Source organism: Microcebus murinus, chromosome 10, assembly GCF_040939455.1.
Source record: "Microcebus murinus isolate Inina chromosome 10, M.murinus_Inina_mat1.0, whole genome shotgun sequence".
NCBI lineage: Eukaryota > Metazoa > Chordata > Mammalia > Primates > Cheirogaleidae > Microcebus > Microcebus murinus.
Genome location: NC_134113.1, coordinates 90,811,449 through 90,835,442, shown reverse-complemented (window position 1 = coordinate 90,835,442; position 23,994 = coordinate 90,811,449). Strand labels below are relative to the sequence as shown.

The 23,994-nt window shown below is 39.0% G+C and overlaps 1 pseudogene; it reads left to right on the top strand.

Annotated features, from left to right (window-relative positions):
• The first annotated feature begins 1,150 nt into the window (after positions 1–1,150).
• Positions 1,151–2,876, top strand: LOC142873297 (polypeptide N-acetylgalactosaminyltransferase 11 pseudogene; annotated as a pseudogene).
• The last annotated feature ends 21,118 nt before the right edge of the window (positions 2,877–23,994 follow it).

Sequence of the window (23,994 nt, the reverse complement as noted above, 5' to 3'; positions counted from 1 at the left end):
AGAATGGCCAACAAACATATGAAGAAATGCTCAACATCTCTAATCATCAGGGAAATGCAAATCAAAACCACAATGAGATATCACTTAACCCCAGTGAGAATGGCCTTTATCAAAAAATCTCCAAATAATAAATGCTGGCGTGGTTGCGGAGAGATAGGAACACTCCTACACTGCTGGTGGGACTGCAAACTAGTTCAACCTCTGTGGAAAGCAATATGGGGATACCTTAAAGCAATACAAGTGAATCTACCATTTGATCCAGCAATCCCATTGCTGGGCATCTACCCAAATGATCCAGTGACACTCTACAAAAAAGACACCTGCACTCGAATGTTTATAGCAGCACAATTCATAATTGCAAGGCTGTGGAAACAGCCCAAATGCCCATCAATCCAAGAATGGATTAATATAATGTGGTATATGTATACCATGGAGTACTATTCAGCTCTAAGAAACAACGGTGATATAGCACATCTTATATTTTCCTGGTTAGAGCTGGAACCCATACTACTAAGTGAAGTATCCCAAGAATGGAAAAACAAGCACCAGATATATTCTCCAGCAAACTGGTATTAACTGAGTAGCACCTAAGTGGACACATAGGTACTACAGTAACAGGGTATTGGGAAGGTGGGAGGGGGGAGGCGGGCGGGTATATACATACACAATGAGTGAGATGTGCACCATCTGGGGGATGGTCATGATGGAGACTCAGACTTTTGGGGGGAGGGGGGGAAATGGGCATTTATTGAAACCTTAAAATCTGTACCCCCATAATATGCCAAAATAAAAAAAAAAATTTTAAAAAATAAAAAAAGAAAAAAATAAAAAAAAAAGAAAATGGCCCTTCAGCTATGCTAGGTCTATAATTGGAAGTGCCACAGTTCGATATTTCTGTTATGGGTGCCTTTTTACATCCGCGACCTGGACAGTTTTACTTTTCGTTTATTTCAACTTCAGTGAAGTGACTCAGCCACTTAAGAATGTGCCCATCAAGGGGTCTAGGCCCCATGGACCATTTCCCAAAAAGTTGTATCCCCGGTTTACTCATGGTCCAAATCGAGTATTAGAGCCACAGTTCAAAGGAAACAAAATTGATGATGTGATAGATGGTCATATTGAAGATCCAGAAAACGGCCATCCGAAATTCTCTTCTGAATTAGGTATGATTTTTAATGAATGCGATCAGGAGTTGAGAGACTTGGGCTATCAGAAACATGCCTTTAATATGCTTATCAGTAACCGCTTGGCTACCCTAGAGATGTGCCGGACACAAGGAATGCCGCGTGTAAAGAACAGCCCTACCCGACTGACCTGCCAGTCGCTAGTGTTGTTATCTGCTTCTACAAGGAAGCGTTTTCCGCCTTGCTCCGGACCGTGCAGTGTCATCGGCCGCACTCCCGCACATCTTCCTCATGAAATCATCCTCGTGGATGATGACAGTGACTTTGATGATTTGAAAGGAGAACTAGATGAATACGTTCATAAACACCTCCCTGGAAAAATTAAAACAATAAGAAATACAAAGCGTGAGGGGTTGATTCGAGGAAGGATGATCGGAGCAGCCCATGCGACAGGAGAAGTGCTCGTGTTCCTGGACAGCCACTGTGAAGTGGACGTGGTGTGGCTGCAGCCCTTGCTGGCCGCCATCCGCGAGGACAGGCAGGCCGTGGTGTGCCCAGTGATCGACATCATTAGTGCTGACACCCTCGCCTGCAGCTCGTCCCCTGTTGTCCGTGGAGGGTTCAACTGGGGGCTGCACTTCAAATGGGACCTTGTTCCCCTTTCTGAGCTAGGAGGAGCAGAAGGAGCCACTGCCCCCATAAAGTCACCTACAATGGCTGGAGGATTATTTGCCATGAACAGACAGTATTTCCATGACCTTGGGCAGTACGACAGTGGCATGGATATCTGGGGAGGAGAAAATTTGGAAATATCATTTCGGATCTGGATGTGTGGAGGTAAGCTCTTCATCATCCCTTGCTCCAGAGTGGGACACATTTTCCGAAAAAGACGACCATATGGATCTCCTGAAGGCCAGGACACCATGACACACAACTCGTTGAGACTGGCACACGTCTGGTTGGATGAATACAAGGAGCAGTATTTTTCCTTAAGACCTGATCTCAAGACCAAAAGCTATGGAAATATCAGTGAGCGTGTTGAATTAAGGAAGAAATTGGGTTGCAAATCATTTAAATGGTATTTGGATAATATTTACCCAGAGATGCAGATATCTGGGCCCCATGCCAAACCCCAGCAACCCATTTTTATCAACAGAGGGCTGAAACGCCCCAAAGTCCTTCAACGTGGAGGCTCTATCACCTTCAGACCAACAAGTGTTTGGTGGCCCAGGGACGTCCAAGTCAGAAGGGAAGCCTAGTAGTGCTCAAGGCCTGTGACTATGGTGACCCAAATCAGATCTGGATTTATAATGAAGAGCACGAATTGGTTTTAAATAACCTCCTGTGTCTAGATATGTCGGAAACTCGCTCGTCAGACCCACCACGACTCATGAAGTGCCACGGGTCAGGAGGGTCCCAGCAGTGGACCTTTGGGAAAAATAATCAGCTATACCAGGTGTCAGTTGGACAGTGCCTGAGAGCGGTGGATCCACTGGGTCAAAAAGGCTCTGTTGCTATGGCAATCTGCGACGGCTCCTCCTCCCAGCAGTGGCATTTAGAAGGCTAAGGTGGGCGCCATGGCTGGAATGGTGGTCCACTGGGCTTTGCTTCCTCTGCAAGCCAGCTTGGGGAGGACGACCATCTCCCTGTCCTGGAGATGCCTGGGCATGTTGACAGATCTGAGACCACAGGTGAAGAAGTGTGTTTCACTACGATCATGTCTGAGCTGCTAGTAAAGAATTTCTTGATTATAGAGGGAAACCAGAATATAATTTTAAAGACGGGTTTGTACAGAAGGACAAAACCCAAGAAATGGACATTTCTATTCAAATTCATGCCTCTTTTAAAATTTCCTTTAATGATGGAATGGTTTTTATCTGATCAGGAACATGTGATTTCTTTTCTTAGAAGACTTCATAGGAGACAATTTTTTTTTTACTTCTATCATTTATTGAATATGTTCTAAATAGATAATTTAAAACAACTGAATCCACATTACTTTTAGCTTCAGAAAGGCATCATTTATAAGGCAATATTTAAGAGGCAGTTGACTATTATAAATTATTTTGATGAATTATGATACTATCTATATTGAAAATAAAGGATCCTCTTGATTATTTTTAAAAAAAAAGTTTAATCATGGGACCATTAAATGTCACATTGGACAACTGATATTGACAATTGAGTTTAAAATAAAATATGTTAAAATATAAACAAGATATATAGCCTTACCAACAATCTCCAATTCTGCTGTCAATATTCAAAACACACCAACATACAGTTGGCACATGTAACCCTGGGAGTTTGGATCCAGCACAGAGAACACAAGCAACCAGAGGAGAGTGCCAGGGATGGCTGTTGCTTAGTCCCTCTGGCCCACTGTCACATTCACTAGCAGGTGGACAATGACAGAGAATTCTTTACGTCAATTCTTATCAAGTCTTTCTGCAGGCTGTCAGACGCCTTTGGGGTCCTGTCCTCACTGACCACCTACACACACATATCCACACACAACTCTGTAAATACTGTTTCCAAAGTTGTTCTTGGTTTGTTAAATCTGAAGCTATGTGTTGGGTTTACGGATTAGACACTATGTCTTCTTTTCAGTATGGAGTCGTCTTCCTAGATTGCTGAAAGTATTCAGTTATACCCAAGCACCAACTGTATTTCTTTTGTCTCAGGTGGATAAAGGGAAGAGTGGTCTGTTATGAGGTCAGACAGGTGGCTGAGGGTGGGGCATACCTGGGAACATGTCAACAGTGAGAACTTTGGGTTTTACTCTGAGTGGAGCAGGGAAGAAACTATGGAAATCTTGGTAGCTGTGTGGCAGGACATGTGAGGGCAGCCCTGCCAGTTTCTATCCTGATTTTGTATCTGCAGTGTATATTAGAAAATCTTGACCATCTTCATGGCTGTCAACACCAACTGTGTGAATTTATTCACATTAAGATAGTGGCATCAATGAACAATAAAGAGGAATGGAGATTTTATATATATTAGTGAGCAGAGTTAGGTATCCCTTTTCATGAACCAAAACTAGGAGAGTAAGTCATCAAATAACCAAATAATAAAATACTGTACCTAGGATGTCTGAACTCTTAGATCATAGGCACAGAAATAGAGATTGCGTTCAGTAGATTTTTTTTAAAAAAAGTGTTTGAAGTGAAAAGCTGTTTTTTAAGAGACCATTTTAGCTTTTTAACTGATAAAGAGAAAAGTTTGAAAATATCTGAAACCGAAGGCAAACAGGAATATAATTAATAGAAGCTTTAAAACTCAGAGACCGGGTTATATCTATAGGAAAGGGAAACAACATGATTTCTGGAACTAACTTCTTTATTAAACATGGGGCTAAGGAATAGGTGTAGCAATATACAAGTTAGGATGGTGTCTTTGTCTCTTTCAGCTGCATCTACATTGGTGTCCCCCAAAATGGTTAAAATTTAAAATAGTCCATCTTTCACCTGGAATTGAATCTACACGTAACAGATACAAAAATTGTGTAACTTTTTTCTGACTTTGTCGCACCAACTATCTGATCAATTTTTTAAATAAAGACTTATTCTTGGCAATCCAGCTCAGCACATACGTCACTGTAGACAGCACTAACCATTGTTATAGCTGAGTAGACTGTGGTAGTTTGGGTTTGGCAGGTGGCCTCCTTGTTTGTTTACTTTAATTAAGGGAAACCCTGGCTGAAAGGACATGCCATTAGTCAAGAACAGCAACAAAGCATCTGAACCATCTGAGATTCAACAGAGATTATCGCATTCTCCCACATATATGTTGATCCATGCATATGTCCACTGGGACTTTTTCATTCAGCACAGTTCAAGACCACATGGCTTTCACAGTCTAAAATACCTTGACTGATTGTTTTAAGCCTACAACAGGGCTCATGTGTAAGCCTCTTGGGCATTCAAAAAGATCATTTGCAACTCTTCTCTAAATCAATGGCGTGACCAAATTGCAGGGCTGGGGAACTCATGACATCTAGATTATAAAGTGTTTATTTTAGGGGAAAGTGATTGGCAAGAAAGCAATGACAATCATTGTATTATAGCAGTAATTTTATCCCAAGATAGGTTACAGTTCTCTCCAGATTACTTAAGATTTACTCTGAATGTGTTATTTGTTGTATCTCAGATTTTTTAGTTTTCTCGGCTTGTCGCTCCAACCCAGGCTCTTGTTGTGGAAGATGGTGCTGCAGAGCTTAATTGCAAAATGCCATTGTTATTGGGAGAATAGTGGCCACTCTTCCAGCCTATGACCCAGGCTTCATCTTTTAGTAGTCATTTTCTGTGCCTTTATTTCAGGAATAGGCCCCTGCTGCTTACTGCTCCATCTCTCCAAGGTTAGTCCATGAGAAGTGAGGACTTAACCCTAATGAGACGTTTACTGCAAAGTCCCACTCACAAGAAGGAAGGTGGTGCAGAGCTGTTTCAATCTTCTGTATCTTGGTCATTAAAGAAAAGTTTAGTAATACCACAGTGTAAAGCTAAAACTACAACTAACTATTCTCAGCATCTTCTAATCAGTACAAAGTATCCCTTAACATTTTTACTGAAAGGAGTACATTCTAAACTAAATTTATCCTCACTATCTGAACCTAAATATAGCCAGTCTGATTTTAATATTATCTTCCCTAAAGCAAAACAATCCTAATGATAATTGTTAGAACATTTCTTATTCCATGTCCAACACAATGAATGGAGTTTTAGAAATCATAATGTGTCTAGTTCTGGATATATATGTATTATCATCATCATCATTATCAATACATCATCATACATTGATATACCACAGGACAGTTTCCTGAAGTACCCTGTTTCCCCGAAAATAAGACAAGGTCTTATATTTATTTTTCCTTATATTTATTTTTCCTTAATTTTCCACCCTAGGGCTTATTTTCAGGGGATGTATTATTTTTTTTAGGTACGGTACAACAATTTACATTTATTCAAATATAGTTAAGTCGTCTTCTTCTGGAACATCATCATAACTCTTCAAAGCCTGAATCCCATCCTGAATTTCTTGCAACTCTATTTCCTTTAGAACCATTGGCCCCAATCTCTCATGTCGAGCAATAGAGCTCTCATTAAATGAGCAGCTCTTATCCATGTAACCTGCTCACAATGCATTGGTAACAACACTGTAAGTGATTTTATCCCATGAATTCTTTGCTCAAATCACAACCTCTTGCAGGCTGGGCTTCACAAAGTTTCCAAGATAATTTCTTGTCATTCTATTTTCAATGTACTCATTAATTTCCACGTGCAAATCGTCTTTGAATGGTTTGTTCATTGCAATATCAAGAGTCTGCAGATAGGCAGCCATTCCTGCAGGAATCATTATTCGATCTATTCTTCTCTCTGCAAGGAAGTTCTTCATGTCTTTAGCATTGTGAGTGCTGGTGAATCCCAGACTAGCAGACCTCTTTGGCCACCTCGCAAAACAAGTGGCAGCATTAAATCAAGCCACTTCCTTATAACTGCTTGTGTGTACCAGGCTTTTTCGGTTTCAAGAACATAAATGTTGGAAACACTTTCAATCTTATCTTTCTTGCCCTTAGTGATGACAAGAGGTGTGACTTTGTTTCCATCCAGATGAATTGCCAAAATACAGATAATGTGTGATCTTTTGTGACCAGTGGAGGGAACATAGAATGAGCATGCACCCCTCTGTTCAGTTGTCGTTTAGGCTCCTTGACCCATAAACACTGCAGTTTCATCCATAGCAATCATGTTGCAAAGGTGGTGTTTAGAAAAGTCGATGCCATCAACAAAGGACTTGAATGCAAGTGCTCGCTTAGTAACTTCAGCATCTTCCAACTTAAACAGTGTTGTCGATTTTCTTAGAGACAGTTCATATCCCTGAAGGAAGCCATCCAGCCCGTGTTGTGATGCTTTGAAATCTTCTGGGAGTATTTCTAATTGTGGTGCCATTGCAAGGGCAAATCTTTGAATATCAGCCCTGCGCATAACCAAAGGCTTTGCTCTCCTGTCAGCGATCCATTCACTGATCATGTCTTCCAGTTCGGGAAATAAAGGTTGCCGACCTGAACCACACCTGCGCTTCTTAGCGTTTCCTCTATCCACATGCAGACTGAGGTTATCACATTCTGCGTGCCATTTTTGGACCATTCAGATATCCAACTTCTCTTTGCAGAAAGCCATAAGATTCTTGCCCTTGGAGTCCTTCACAGTTTCCTTCTTGTACTCACCAGACTAGCTCTTTCTTTTTGCACTCATCTTGTCTGGGGGTACAGATACGCAGGAAAAGCGGAAATAGGCCAGCAAAGCTGATGTGTAAGGGCTGGCTTATTTATCAGAGATCCAGTGAGCACTGGGTCCAATCTGCACAGTCGAGCAGAAATTTCTCTCTGGGCTCAGTAGGAGACTGCTTTCCCCCTATCCCCTGGTGTTTGTGGGGGTGAGAGAGGCCCACAGTGCTGAGTAAAATGGCAGCCACAGCTTTCCTTCTTCCCCTCTACCTACAGCAGAGTGTCCCGCTCCTCACTTCACTGGGGAGAATTTCCCCTCAAAGCCTCAGCTTGCAGCACGCACAGGATGGCCGGGACCTGACACGGGGAGCCGACCTTGTTGGTGGGGCTGTCCGCACCTTTCTGGTCACCTCTGGGATAGCAGCTGTCATGGTGGGGCATATGAGAAGGGCTGCTCGTCTCCTTTACCGCTCTGCTACAAAATGCACGGGCTGTGCAGATATGCTGGGTAGCCACGCCCATCACTAGGTCTTATTTTTGGGGTAGGGCTTATATTGTGCAAATGCTTAGAAATCCTGCTAGGGCTTATTTTATGGGTAGGTCTTATTTTCAGGGAAACGTGGTATAGAGCACATTTGACAAAGACTTTATTTGCAGTCAAATGCTCTACCCCTGAGCTATACCCCTTGACAAAGACTTTATGGTTCTTACATTCTTCCCAGCATCTACCACCGACCCATTCTCCATCACAATTAACTTAACAACTAACATATTTTCAGCACTTATTTTCCACAGTTTCCTTTTGGTTTTGTTTCTATCATTGAAAAATTATGGTAACTGTAAATCCTAACAAAGATTTCTTCATTATTGATTGTTTTTAAATGTATTTATCATAATAATCTTTAAGAACTACTATTTACACACTAGTCAATATTGTAATATCACTAGGAAGTACAATTTTATCACCTGCTAACCTCAAGCTTATGTACATTTTTGGCTCCTTTGATTTAATTTAAATTATTTTATTATAAAAGTCAACCCAGTACTATACACACACACACACACACGTCCAAAATTTAAGCAAATGTGATATTCTCTTATAAACTTTCCTTTTTATTTTTATCCCCAGTGAGTTGGTTGTGTTGGTTTTCTCTGACAAAGGACACTAGTATTTATGCATGACAGAAATTTATCCTTACACACAGCCATGTGCACTCATCCCTGCACACACAAATTCAGTGTCAAACTGTGATTTTTATTTTTATAAAGTAGAAGTATAAGCATTATTATGCACCTAGGGATAATTATTCAGTATCTTTTTATAAATTTGGTTGATTTTTTTCTTTTGTGTTACAAAGGTAGGATAGCTTAAATTTCTATCCGGATTCCTAATGATAGAATGCTCATTTTTTAAAAAAACTTATACCTGTTGTTATGAGATTATGTGCTTTGGACATTTTTGATCTGTAATTTATTTTTCACTTACTATTTTAAAAATATTTCACCAACTCATCTTGGAAGGGATTTTCATTTCTAAATACGCATGTTTTTCTTCTCACATACAAGTGGAATTACACATTTGCCAACATATATAAAATTAATACAGGTTACATTTTATATTTTACCTTCATATTGGGTCTCAAGTATTTCCTTCTTACTAGCAAATGTTATAATGACAATGATGCTTACTTTTTAAAAAATCCAATATTGTGGCTGGACGTGGTGGCTCATGCCTATAATCCTACCACCATGAGAGGCCATGCCAGAGGATCTCTTCAGGTCAGGAGTTCAAGATCAACCTGAGCAAGAATGAGATCCTATCTCTAATAAAAAAAATAAAATAAAAGTAAATTACCTGGGCACAGTGGGGTGCTCCTATATTCCTAGATACTCAGGAGGTTGAGGTGGGAGGATGGCTAGAGCCCGAGAGTTTAAGATTGCAGTGAGCTATAAAGACATCACTGTATTCTAGCTACAGGGGACAATAGCTACATTGTCTCCAAAAATAAAAATAAAATTAAAATTAAATATTGTGAGTAAATTTTTTGTTTTATAGGCCATTCTAGGGAAATTTTGTGATGCTCAATGGACCTGAAAGAATCTGGTGAGAAAAACAGAAGTTAAAATGGATTTCCAATGTCTTCTCTTTAATTCCCCTGGATTATGGAACATTCTGGAAAAGTCTAGGAACCTAAAATCTCACTATTTTTAGATGGCACTTAAGATGCCACAGTAGTCCCACAGCAGTCTGTCTCAGCTTGCTATTTCCCAAAATGAGAACAAATGAGTGTCCAGAAGTTAAAAGAGTTAATGTGGACACAACAAAGAAATTGGCCTGTTGTTGCTGGGACATAAAGAAAATCCAACCTGATAGTATAGAAGAAGAAAAGTGAACTATGAAGAAGAGGAGGAAAGACGTCACCACTATTATGGCCCTCCTGTGGGCCTGGGTGCTAACATCCCTGGAGCCCGTGGAGTTGAGCTTCAGATTTCTGATATGTCTCATCAAGGACAGAAATAAAAGGACCAGTGAGGTCAGGGACAGAAGAAAGGGGATCAGGTAGGTCAAACTGAAACCAATCCAGATGTTATAATATACAGTTGTACTTACATCTGAAGATAAAGTTGCGTTTCTCTCATGTTTGTTATAGACATTAACCCAGAAGCCACTTAATGTGTCTGCTAACACTAAGTTGATAAATAGTAAGGACAAAGACAGCAGTTGGAGCACAAGTAGCACTCTGCCTATTCTCCACCTCAGCCAGATGAAGCAGGGGTGGGAGAAATTGGCTATTTTGAAGAAGTAGAACACACTCAGACAGGTGGCAAGCCAGGTAGCTGCGTGGTTAGTCAGTACCGAAAAATTAGTAAGAAATTTTGTTAGTTTACCGATGGCATATAGATGTGGCCACAACACTATTAGAAATGAACCAAATAGTGTTATCCAAAGTTGAATGATTCTGGAGAGAGCAAGGCTGGTGAGGATTCTGTCAGCCAATGAGATCTTTTGACTCTTCACCCAGTCAATGCCATTAACAAGCACAATGAACCCATTCCCCAAGAATCCAACTGTGAATTCTCCTATTTCCACTATGAGAAACGTATTTTCAATTCCAGATGGCATTTCTGCAGAAAGAAGTCCAGAAAGCTAATATGGTTTCACTGATACTTTTGCTGTCAAAATTTTTCAAAATAATATCCAATTTGATATTTCTCACTTCATATTAAAAATACTCAAAGTAACTCAGAACGTTCTGCTATTCAATACCATCTACCTTATCTTCATGAAAGATCTTTTTCTTTTTTAAAAGTAATCCCAGTATAGGCTTGAAATATGTGTCCAAGGAGATCTAGTCTCACAGAGCTTAATGAAACACTCTGACATTACTTTTAATCAGCTGCTGGCTTCCAAATTAAATAGTAAATGTGCCCACTCATCATTGGCTCTGGCAGCCATTTCCTACTTGTGAGGACATCTGGGAGCATGAAGTCAGGTCTCCACACATGCAAAAAGAAGAGAGATTTCTTTACACTGATTTGTATTTTCCTCTTCAACTGAAACTCAATACCATTTGGATTCAAGTATCTTAATTTTAATAGAATTCTCTAAAAATAATCTCTATGATGTACACATTATTCATTAGAACCACTGGTTTCCAGTACATTTCTGCATATTTGATTCTGAATAGCCTATTATCAGCTGAGATGGAAAACAAAAGTAAAAAAAAGAAAAAGTTAGAAAAATTAAAAAAAAATTTTTTTAAAAGAAAAGTAGAGAATAAGAAAGAAATTATCATTTTTATTAATTCTTCCATTGGTAAAATTCTTTGTCTCATAAAAATTAATTTACACTGCTAAGTGTGGTAGCTCATGCCTATCTATAATCAGACCACTTTGGAAAGCCGAGGTTGGAGCATCAAGAGGTCAAGACCAGCCTAAGCAACAGCAAGACCTTATCTCTTCCATAAATAGGAAAATTACTTGGGTATGGTAGTGGGATTCTGTAGTCCCAGATACTCAGAAAGCTGAGGTAGGAGGATTGCTTGAGCCTAGGAGTTTGAGGTTGCGGTGAGCTGTACTGATGCCACTGCCCTGTAGCCCTGGACACAGAGCAAAACCCTGTCTCAAAAAAAGAATAATAATAATTCACATTAAAATATATTTAATTTTATATTATTACTTATTTGTATTATTTTGTAACTCTAATACAATGGTTTTCAACCTTGACTGCATTTTGGAATTAACTTTAGAGCTTTAAAAAGTCATACTGATGTCCTCTAGGTACCCTCAAAGATTTGGATTTAATTGATCTGGGATACATTATTTGCACTCATTGAGAGGTCTTTGAAGTGAGCCTTACTGCACCTCCCAAACCCAGGAAAAAGTCTTTCTACTCACAAGGTGCAAATCTGTGATACTCCAAGGACAACACAGGATTTTTCCCTCTTGCTCTCTGACAATGTATTTCTGATTTGGTCAGTTTTGACTCTAATTGGCAAATAACCTTAGCAGTCATCCAATTATCTTGGCAATCACTTGGAGCCCAGTGAGGGAAGGAACTTTGTTGCTGTTGTTAATTGGTCTGTTCCCAATTCATAGAACAGTGAAAGCCTGACAAGCAATAGGTCCTCAATAACTGTTTGTTAAATGAATGAGAGCTAACTTAGTTGATCAGCCCACTGGGAGCTCAGTAAAAGGAAAAGTGAATAAAGCTTGACTGTGAAACAAGTATTAGAACAAGAAAAGAAAGTAACCCTAACAATATTTGTACCTCCATAATATGATAAAAAAAAAAGAAAGTAACCCCCTCAAAATATGAGAAAATGTACAACTTAATGTATGAACTAATGAAAAATTTCTGTACTAATCCTGAAAAAACGACACTGTTCTGTAATCTTTCTGATTCAATCCATAATTCATACAGAATTAGAAGGAGCATGCAGGTCTAGCACCCAAGACGTGGGAACCTTTTGACTTCTCCTCAGGGAAAGGAACTACTTCTAGTCCAGAGAGTTGGAGATGGCTACAAAACTCTAGATTTTGTGGCGTGAGAAGCAAGATGGCCCCAGAGTTCACTGATGTTTTCAGAAATTCTCTGAAAGTACTGTTTAATATAAAGGATATTTAAGAAGAAAATTCCCTTAATAGGGAGGGTATAGCAGTGAAAAAATACAGGAACCATGTTAGTCAAGAGAGACAGTAAAGAATATTTGAGAATATTCCACATCAGCTCCTGGATTGAACTGCCTTCATATGCTTCATTCTTCAAATGGTTGTGTTATGCATGATAAAGAATTTTATTTCATATAAACATAAGGTACATTGTTTAAACTATGGGGTAAATAACAATGAATTAAATTTATGTATCTGCTATAGTGACGATGCAAAATAATTAGTCAAAACTTATAACGGTGACTATAATTGAAATCAGAGGGAGGATTACTTTAAACCAGGAGTTCTGGGCTGTAGTGCGCTATGCCGATCGGGTGTCCATACTAAATTTGGAATGAATACAGTGACCTCCCAGGAGCCGGGGAACCACCAAGTTGTCTAAGGAGGGGTGAACTAGCCCAGGTTGGAAACAGAGCAGGTCAAAACTCCCGTGCCGATCAGTAGTGGGAACATGCCTGTGAATAGGCAAAATAATAATAAATAAATACATAAATAAATAAAAAGAAATCAGAAATTTATAAACATTGATTTCATAATATATCAATATAAAGAATGGCATTATCCCCAAAGAAGAGTGAAAAAATACATTCAGAAGTTTACTTTGACCTAATTCATCCAAACATTGGCCTCAGGACTGATACTAAGTAATACACGCTCAGGAACTACTGAGTATGTGATTGTAAATAAAAGTGATTCTAATGCACGGATAAGGCTGATCAGGAAGGATGAGAGAGGCTGAGTGCTGCCCTTTTGACCGACACCAGACCCTGCCCGCTCTGAACCAGGAAGTCATTGGCAGCAAGTGGCAGCCAAGACCACCCCAGTGTGGACTAATGACTACGCCAGAAGGCTTATAAACTGTTTGTGCTTACATTTATTTCTGTGACAGCAACTTATAATTACCCTTTATGGCCATATACGGCTGTTTGCCAAGCCAGTTTTTGAACGTTTTAAAACATTACCACTGCCAAAAGGGAGTCGGTATCTGCTTGGGAGAGGACCCTAAGTCTGTATGTGGAGTAGGATCTGCTGTCCATCCCTCGAGTAATCTTTCTGTTCCTAGTTGGCTTGTGCTTGAATTCTTTCCCACATAAAGCCAAAAAACCACTTGGTGAGTTCAGGGGGCTTTCCTCCTTCCTTGGGACACCCCCTGCATCACGTCAGCTGAAGATCTTATGTGCTCCCGCCATTAACACTATCTTTTTGTTTTGGCTTGAATATGCGGTCTTCTCAAATTCCTCCTATTCCCTACCTGTGTATGTGACATCTCCATACCCGATCTTTATATTTGATTCCTTCTATTGTCCCTCTGTTCCCCTAACCCACATTTTTAGGCCTCCCAATAATCCCAGAGTTGCCAGAAACAAGTGCTCCTGTACCCATGATGCTTTCTTTGTCCCATCAATACCACACTTTCCCACTTATTTGCCAGGAAAAAGTAGTCGTCTGGTTCTTGTTTAAATCAGAACTTGGCACTTTTAAACATTGAAATTAGCAATAACTCCTTTGAAGGTCACTGAAGTTGTGATCTTTTTATTTTTTAAGGTGAAAGAGATGGTCAGGGTTTCTTTGGCTGAATCTCACCCCAAGAAGCAGCCAACGAGGACCAGGATCACAGCTTGAAGGGACAGAGATTTGGTCTTTCCTATGTGGGGGATATTTGCCCAGCTTCCTCTCTGTCATCCATACATATTCCTTTCGTGTTTCACTGTAAATTTTTCTTTCACTTAGCATAATCCTTTCATTTCTAAACTGAGGGCTGTAGTTTTTTGCAAACAAGTCTTTAGAGGGAAATATTCCCACTGGCTCTTCCTCATAACAAACCTAAGACAAGGCTGGTCTAACTTACTAACACCAGTCCCCATGTTGGCACACATTAGGGTCTCGTGCTCAAAATACCAATGATGGTGCATTCCCTTAGTCTTCTGAGGCTGCATTTATATTTAATTTTTTTTTTTTAAAAGAAAAATTGAAAAGCTGTGAAATGGGATTAGTGTTTACTGATGCCAGGAAACAATGACAAATGAAGAAATGAATGAATTTATTTTTAAAATTTGACCCTTTGCAATATTGCAGGCACATTCACCAATTAAATTCTATTAATTGACTTTCAAATATGTACATTTCAAGAATGATGTTGTATAAAAAACTGGTAAATAATCTCCTATAAAAATGCTTTTATTTAGGACAGATATTTAAAATTACAGTAAGAGAGAAAGAGAGAAAAAAAGGAAGTGATGGAGGGAGAAGGGGAAGGAGGGAAGAAGTGAGATTATCAGATAGAGGAAGGCTGAATGAAAAGGAAGAAATTTGGTAGTATTTTAGAGAGGAGAATGATAACTTTGGCCAAATTAATGGCTAGAAATGGAGAGAAATTTGTGGCTAGGAGCAGCATTTCAGAGGAAGAATCTGTAGGCTGTGTGATGGATTTGGGGGCTGGGAAAAGGAGGAGTCAAATAATGACAGGCTCTGCTTGCACCCATATGCGTGGAGTTCTGTGAAGTGAGGGGACCACTGGAGGAAAAGCAAGTTTAGATCCTAAAAAGTAGGAGACAGAAGAGAAGTTGGAAGACGATGGGTTCTGTCCTGAACATTTTGGAATATCTGTAAGTCATCCAGTGGTCGGCTTGAGTAGGCACTAATATAGTATCCATTTGTATCTCCATGAATACCAGCCCTGTTCCTTTCACCTAGTGTAGCCAGTTTACCATAGCTATAAGCTGTAATTTTTAATGTCAGGTGATAGGTGACAAGTTAGTCTCTCCTTTGCTAATGTGCAAATATAGACTGATATTGTTCCTCTTTTTGCATTTTGTTTGCCTAACAAATTTGCATCTGGAGCTTTTGCTGTAGAAGATAAGGGAAAGAATTTAAAGATTGCAAATTTTAAAATTCACCCTAAATGTCTCTTTGTACAAGTACATGGGAAAAATATTGGTTGGATTATGGTCCCGAAGAGGAGGAATACAGTGTGCAGCATACCCTGCAGTCTGTCATTGAGTAGTTGTTTGACCATTTACAACTATACCTAATTGTGCTGCACTGCAGTCCTTATTCTCTGCTTTCTCTGCAAGTACCAGGGAGCTCTATATGGGAAGCATCGCTAGAGTCAATATACAAAACATCTACAATATCCTCTTATCTATAAGTCTAAGAACTGAACAGCCAAGGAAATTTAGTTTGCCAGAAGTTACCATTCTTATGGTAGCATAAAGGATGTTTGTTCTAATGAAAGTCGTTCTTGTGGAGGTTCTGGTAGGAACTGATATATTATTTATGTCCACTTGTTCACATACTTCTTTTAAAATACCTGAATGATTTTAGAAATGAGCCAAGAAATTAGTTGAGAAGAAACCATAGGATATGTGAGGGGGAATCATAAACAACTTTAGGCAGCATCTTCCTCTGTGCTGCTGTAACAGAATACCACAAACTGGGAAATTTATAAAGAATAATATATTTCTCCCAGTCTGAAGGCCGAGAAATACAATATCAGGGTGCTGGCCTCTGGCAAAGACCTTTTTGTGTTGCATCATCCCAAGAGAGAAGGGCTAAGGCTGGGGGCAGGGGTGGAGAGAAAAGGGCATCAAACTCACACTTTCCTAAGGAACCTGCTTCTGTGATGCTGAGCCCACTCCTGCAGTGACAGCATCAGTCCGTTCAGGAGGGGGGTGCTGTCAGGACCTAACTCCAGTTAAAGGTCCCACATCTCAATACCGAGGATCAGGTTTTCAAGACATGAGTTTTGAGGGACACATTTAAAGTACAACATTCTACCCCTGACCCCCAAAATTCATGTCCCTCTTACATGCAAAATACATTCACTTAATCTCTATAGTCCTAAAGTCTTTTAAGTCATTCTAGGATCAACTCAAAAGTCCAGAGTCTCCTCTAAATCAATTATGAGTGAGACTCAAGGTGGGATTGAGTCATCCTGAGGCAAATTGCTGTCCAGCCGAGAGCCGGTGGAATCAAAACAAGTTATTATCTCCTTCTGAAATATGATGCAGGACAGGTATAAGATAGAGGTTCCATTTGCAAAAGGGAGCAATAGTCAATAAAAGATGGATCACTGATCTCAAGAAAGTTCAAAACCCAGCAAGGCAAACAACACTAAATCCTAAGTCTGGAGAATAAACTTTGATTCCACTCCCATCTGACACACTGGGGAGGGGTGGGGCCCCCAGGCCTCAGGCAGCCCCACCTGCCTGGCTGTGCTGGTGAGGAAGCCCCACACACCAAGGACTCATTTCCTAAGAAAAGAGAACTATGGCAAGGAAGAGAATATTTTTGAAAATATTGACTTTGAGTTCTTCACAATAATCAGAAAAATTCTGTCTCTGTGTTACAGAACATAAAGAAATACAATGAGAAAGGAAATGTCTTCATGGAAATGAAGAACATGGCAGCAGAATCTAAAATCCATATGGTTGCAGGAAAGAGACAACTTGGTATTACAATAATTAACAGAGTAGAAACAGAACATCTAATCCTTTCACACAACAACTAAAAATAACTAAAACAAAGGTAAAGCATATGGTTGAAATGGAGAAGACAATAGACTGCTAGATCCTCTTATAAGATAGAACAATAAAGAAATGAAAATACATGACACTCTAGCCCAAGCAACAGAGTGAGACTCTGTCTCCAAAAAAAAAAAAAGAAATGAAAATAGAGATCTCCAGGAACGAGTATTGAGGATACCATTAAATTAACTACAGAAGTAGTTCAAGACACATTTTTGCCTGACAGTATTTAATCAATCTAAGAGTCTCTGTCTTTGATCTGTGAGTATAATTATTTAATTTATTTTGATTACTATTTGGTATTTTTTTACTAGCTTATTTTCTATTCTCCATTTTCTGTTGTTTCCTGTTTCTTTTTTCTTCTTTCCTGCCTTCCATTACATAGATCAAATTGTTTTTATGTTAGTTTGAGAGTCATATATTCTACTCAAAAGTTACTGAATAACTTAACATAAACCTTAACATGTTGTCTACTCCATTGGTGTCATTATTCAGTGTTTCCCACTTTTGCCACAGACTATCTTGTTATCTTCCTATTTCAGTTCTCAATCATTAGGGCTATAATTTCAAGAAAAGGGAATCATCTTTTTAAGCAAACATTAAATTTCCTAAGTGATTTACCTCACATTACAGACCATATAGCTCATTGGCACTTCCTAAATATAGCTTTCTTCTTTCTGGAGTATTTCCTCCAAAAAGGGTTTTCAGAAAGTCTCCTGAGGGCTTATATACCAGAAAATATACCTAGTGCCCCCTCCAATTTAAATAGGTATTTAATTTCTATCAATTGGATATATATTACATCTTTAAAGTCTTTTCCTTCAGTACCTTAAAAATATTACCCCATTTCCTTCTTGCCTCCAGTGTTGCTGTTGAGAATTCTGATGTCAGTATGATTTTTAAATGTTATACATGATCTGCTCTTTCTTTCTAAACATTGTTAATGTTTTCTCATCAGCTCTGATGTTCTCAAATTTCCTATAACCTGTTTTGGTATGGCTGTCCTTTTCTTATTGCTCCTGTTAGCACCTCTATGAGCTTTCTTAATAATGAGTCTTTCATCTTTAATTCCATAAAACAATTTGCCATTTTTTTCTTCCATTATGTCCTTTGCTTCCTTTTTTTCTTCTTAATTCTGTAGGACTACCATTACATGGATAATGATATTCTATTGCTCTTCTCTATTGTTTTTTGCTCTTCTCTATAATTATGTCTCTTTATTCTTTAATGATACCTTCTGGAAGAGGTCTGCACCTATTTCCCAGCCTGAAGCTGGATCTATTCTACTATCTATCTCATTCATTATGTTCTTTACTTATATCATTATTTTCTCATGTCCAATATTTCTACCTTGTTCTTTTTCATAACTCTTTCTTCTTACTTTATGTTGTCAATTTTCCCACTTAGATTTTATAAAAAATGTTTAATTGTGGTTTAACAAAAAGACAAGTAACATTTACCATCTTAACTATTTTTATGTGTACAGTTCAGTAGTGTTAAGTATATTTGCATTGTTGGGTAACACATCTCCAAATCTTTTTCATCTTGCAAAACTGAAACTCTATACCCATTAAATTATTCTGCATCTCTCTATTTTCTCTCCTGTAAGCCCCTGGCCATTTCTCTTTTTGAGAATATCTATTAAGCATATTTTAAATTCCTTACCTGTATGTTCAAATAATTCTCATTCATCTAGTTTAGGTTCTTCAAAATTTTTGTCTTTTTCTTATAGTGGATGTTCTTTTCAGTTGTCTGATAACTTCCTTCCAGGCTCTCATGCTCCCCTGAGGATATCAATTATTTTGTCTGGAAATGTGTACCAAGGAGTAGCCAAAGCTCAGACCCAAGGTTTTGACACTGGTGATGGTTTTCATAAGGTGGAGGATGTGCACTCCAGAGGACATTCATGTGGCAGGGTAGGACCACCCTACCTGCTGACCCCTCACCAAATGACCATTCACCTTGGGGAACTGCTGTACCTACACACTCGCCATTGCTCCTTCCCCAAATCTTTCTTTGCTCACTTGTAACTTTCTATCATCTCTTCCTTTCACCACTGTGGGCTGTAGAGCCCATATGCCATACCACAGGCCCCACAGCCCTGGGCTAGTGCTGCTATTTATCTGCCTTATAGTGGATGGGCCACAACGTGATCTTGCAGTATGGTAGACAGACAAGAGGAAAATAAAAATATCTCTCTCAACCATGTTTCCTGTCCTACCTCAGGCTCAAGATATTTTCTCTCACACAATGTGACAACCACCTTCTGTCTTTTTAAGGTATCTCGGTTTTTACTTCAGTTCCTAGGATGCAAATATTCTTCTTTCACTTATATGGCATCTCCCAGATGAGATTAGGGAGAGAGTAAAGAACCTGACCTGTTTCACAAGTTGTTAAAAAGCTAATTTTTTACTAAATCGTTATTGTGACATTACCAAAAACAAGATAATTTCTGTCTCACAGGGTTGGGTTAAGTATCGAATAAATAATTACATGTGAAAGTGGTTTACAAAGTGAAAATAAATCACAAATGTAAATTATATTGGTTGGGGTATGAGACAAAATCATCACAGTTTGAATGAATTTTTCTCACACCCACATACAGTGAACCACCAAATCTGTCTTCGTTTCTCTTCAAAATATACCCAAATCTGACCACTTTCCATCCCACCTGCTGTCACCAGGTTGTGGTAGTGGCTGGTCCAACCCACCCTCATGGCTCACCTGGATTGCTGCAGCAGCCTCCTCACCTCCTTACTGGTCTCCCTGTTTCTGCTGTGGCCCCTATGGCGTGATCCCATTAATATGCAGGTCAGATCACATCAGCACCCTGCCCCAAACCCTCTAACAGCTTCAAAACCCAAAGCTCTCGCTGCTCACAAGACCCAAGATCCACCCACTGCCCCACCCCCACCCCATCTGACCTCATCACTGACCACTCTTCCCCTTCGCCCCCGTCCTACTGCCCTCTGAGCTGTTCCTCAAACACACCAGCCTTTGAGGGGTATTCCCTCTGACTGCAATCCACATGGTTCACCCCTAGCTTCCATGTCTTTATGCAAAAGTCCCCAATTCAGTGAGGCCTTCCATGGTCACCCATCCCTGATAAATCATACTCCCCCCTCCCTGGTGTTTTTCTTTTTTCTTTAGTATTTATTATTTAATAATATCAGACATAAATTAGATTTGCTTTTGTTTTTGTTTGTTGTTCTTCTTGACCCTAAAATGCAAACTCCATGAGAGTAGGGGTTTTTGTCTATTTTGTTCACTTCTGTATTCCTAGCACCTAGCAGAGAGAGCCTCCCTCCCCATAGTCCGAATCGTGACTCTCCAAGGCCAAGGTCTCGAGAGCTGGAATCAGGAAAAGGATCATTACATACAAAACTAGAAAGCATAGTGTCATAGCACGTTGTTTTGTCTCAGTCTACAGAAGGAGCAGCTGCTGTTAAACTCTGGGAGGACTACAGAGAACATAAATAATATACAATAGCTTCTTGTTGCTATGCAGACTAATAGGTTGTAGGTCAGGAGTGCCACCTACTGGCAAGATTTTTTAACCTGCAAGACAGGATTTTAGGGAAATAAACTCAAGGTTGATATCTGTAAAACTAAATGATGAGATAATCTGTCTCACGTATTAAGAAGTCATAATTTGATTTCTAGTTTAAAATTATAACTGAGAAGCAACCCCTGATACAGCTTTTCCCAAGTTTCAGTAAATTTATTTGCAAAGCCATTATAAAAGCACAAAGTACAATCATATTGAATATCAACAATACCTTAAAACTGTTGAAAATAATCCAGGAGTAAGTTTTATTGGTTATGAAACTAAGTCATTGGTTTTAAAATGTAATTTATTGTATACTTAAGAGTTTATCTCATTAAATAAAAGCTATTTGAAAACAAATAAAGCACATGTTATTAATTCAGGCATTTATTAAACAAATATTTACTAGTACCTGCAAAGTATCCAGAACTACCCTAGTTGCTGGAAGCATCACCAAGCACAAGTCAGATCAGACTCCTGCTCATGTGGAGTTTCTATGCTACTTGATGAATGCAACTAGCATAAACTAAACAACTAAAGGAATAAACTAAAAGTAAAATTTCAGACAGTTATAAGGGCCTTGAAGGAAACAAAGAAGAATACCTGGACAGACTGATTCTAAAGGTCAAAGGACTTTTTATCTAGGGCAATCAGAGAGAATGTATCGATTAATAGCTACCGCACAAAATACCACGTAAAAACTTAGCAGCTTAACACAGTGAACATGCACTACAGTACTTGTTACTCTCTGAGATGGCTGAGCAATCTTCATCTAGGCTGGTTTATCTGGGGTTGGATGATCTTGGACGCCTCACTCACAGCTCTGAGGCCTGGCCAGGATGGGTCCCTGAGTGTCTCCCCACACTTAATGGCAGAAGGATTCCCAGCAGCAAGGGAGGAAGATGGGCTCAGTAAAGGGAGATGAATGAGAAGTCACACACATTAACCACAAATAACTTCTGCTTTCCATCTTTATGTGATTAAAACAAACAAACAAAAAAAAACCCTCTGGACATAATGAACGTGGGTTTACTGCTTTAATCAGTATGTTAGTTTTCTATTGTTGCTGAAACAAATTACTACAAATTTAGTGTCTTAATACAAATTTAATGGAAAGACATCCCATGTTCGTAGATTAGAAGATTTAACGTTGTTAAAGTGTCAATATTTCTTAAAGAGATCTACAGATCTAAAAATCCAACAATGTTTTTTGCAGAAATAGAAAAAAAGCTATTCTAAAATTCATATGGACTCCCAAGATACATCAAATAGAAAAAATAATCTTAAAAAAGGAGAACAAATTTGGAGGTCTTTCACTTTCTAATTTCAAAACTTACCACAAAACCATCATAATCAAAGCAGCATGGTACAGCCTAAAGACAGACAGATAGACAATTTCAATAGAGTAGAGAGTCCAGAAATAAATCCCATATATATGGCCAAATGATTTTTAACAAGGGTACAAAAATGATTCAATGGGGAAAGGACAGTTTTTTTTCAACAAAGAGTGTTTAGAGAGTTGGAACTCCACATGCAAAAACAAAACAAAGAAGCTATATCCTTACTTTGCACCATATACAAAAATAAACTCAAAATGGATCAAATAACTAAACATGGAGCTAAAATATAAAACTGTTGGAAGAAAATCCAAGGGGAAAAACTTCATGACTTTGGATTTCAGAATGCTTTATTGAATTTGACACCAAACATGCAAGCAACAAAAGAAAAAAACAAATTGAATTTCATCAAATTAAAAACTTCTCTGCATCAAAGGACATTATCAAAAGAGTAAAAAGGCAACCTTTGGAATGGGAGAAAACTTTTGTAAATCATATATTTACTAAGTGATTCACATCCAGAATATAGAAAGAATTCCTACAACTAAAAGCAAAAGCAAAAAAAGCAGCCCAATGAAAATGAACGAATGACTTGAATAGACATTTCTCCAAAGAAGAAATATAAGTGTCCAATAAGCACATGAAAACAAGCTGGACATTGCTAATCATTAAAGAAATGAAAGTCTACAATGAGATACCACTTCATACCCAGGAGGATGGTTATTATCAAAGAAAAAAGGAAAATAACGAGGGTTGACAAAGATGTGGAGAAACGGAAACTGTTGTGCATTGCTGTTGGGAATACAAAATAGTAAATGGTGCAGCTGTTGTGGAAATTGTGGAAAATAGTATGGCAGTTTCTCCAAAAATGAAACAGACTTGTCACATAATCCAGCAACTTTACGGCTAGGTATATACTCAAAAGAATTGAAAACAGGGAATCAAACTGATGTTTGTACACCCACATTGATAGCATTATTCACAATAGCAAAAAGTGGAAGTAAGTGTCCATTGACAGATGGAAAGATACACAAAATATGGTACAAAAGACACAATGGAACATATTCAATCTTTAAAAGAAAGAAAACTCGGACACATGCTACAACAAGGATGAACCTTGAGGACATTACACAGAGTGAAATAAGCCCGTCACTGAAGGACAAATACCATATGATTCCATTTATATGAGGTACCTACAGTAGTCAAATTCATAGAGACACAAAGTAGAATGGTGGTCGCAGGGGCCGTGGGAGGTGCGAATGGGGAGTTAGTGTTCAATAAGTACAGAATTTCAGTAGAGAAATATGAAAAAATTCTGGAGATGGGTGAACGGTTGTGATGGTTGCACAACAATATGAATGTAAATTTTACGTTGTGGATATTTAACCACAATAAAAACAGACACAAATTTATTACTATACAGTTCTGTAGGTTAGAAGTCTAACACAGGTCTCGCTCACTGGGCTCAAATCAAGGTGTTGTCAGGGTTGTATTCTTTTCTGGAGGCTCCAGGAGATGATCCTGATTTTTCCCAGCATTTAGAGGCTGTCCACATTTCTTGGTTCATTGTCTTCCACCACCTTCAAAGCCAGCGGCATAGCATCTCTCTAATCCTTCTTCCATCACCACATCTCTTTCTCTGACCATAGCGGGAGAAAGTTCTCTGCTTTTAAGGACTTGGATGAATGGATTGGGCCCACCCAGGTGATCTAGGATAATTTCCCCATCTCGAATTCCATACTGCAACCCCCTTTGCCACATAAGATAACACGTTCATAGGTTCTGGAGATTAGGACATAAATGCCTTTGGAGGTCATTATTGTGCCTACTGTAGTCAGTTTTCCAAGGGTACAGTGAAGAATGCTGTTGTTCAAAGGCCACTCTTCTTAGGAATCCCATGCTATGGAGGCCAGGTTGTCTCCCCACCTAGCATGGCATTGAGCTTTTCCCTCTTTTATACTGTGTCATTCATCCTATTCTGTTCCTCTTTTAGGGACATCCTGAAGCTCTGTCCCCTATTCTTGATGCCTCTATAAAACTACGTTTAGTAGTTTTAATGTTCATA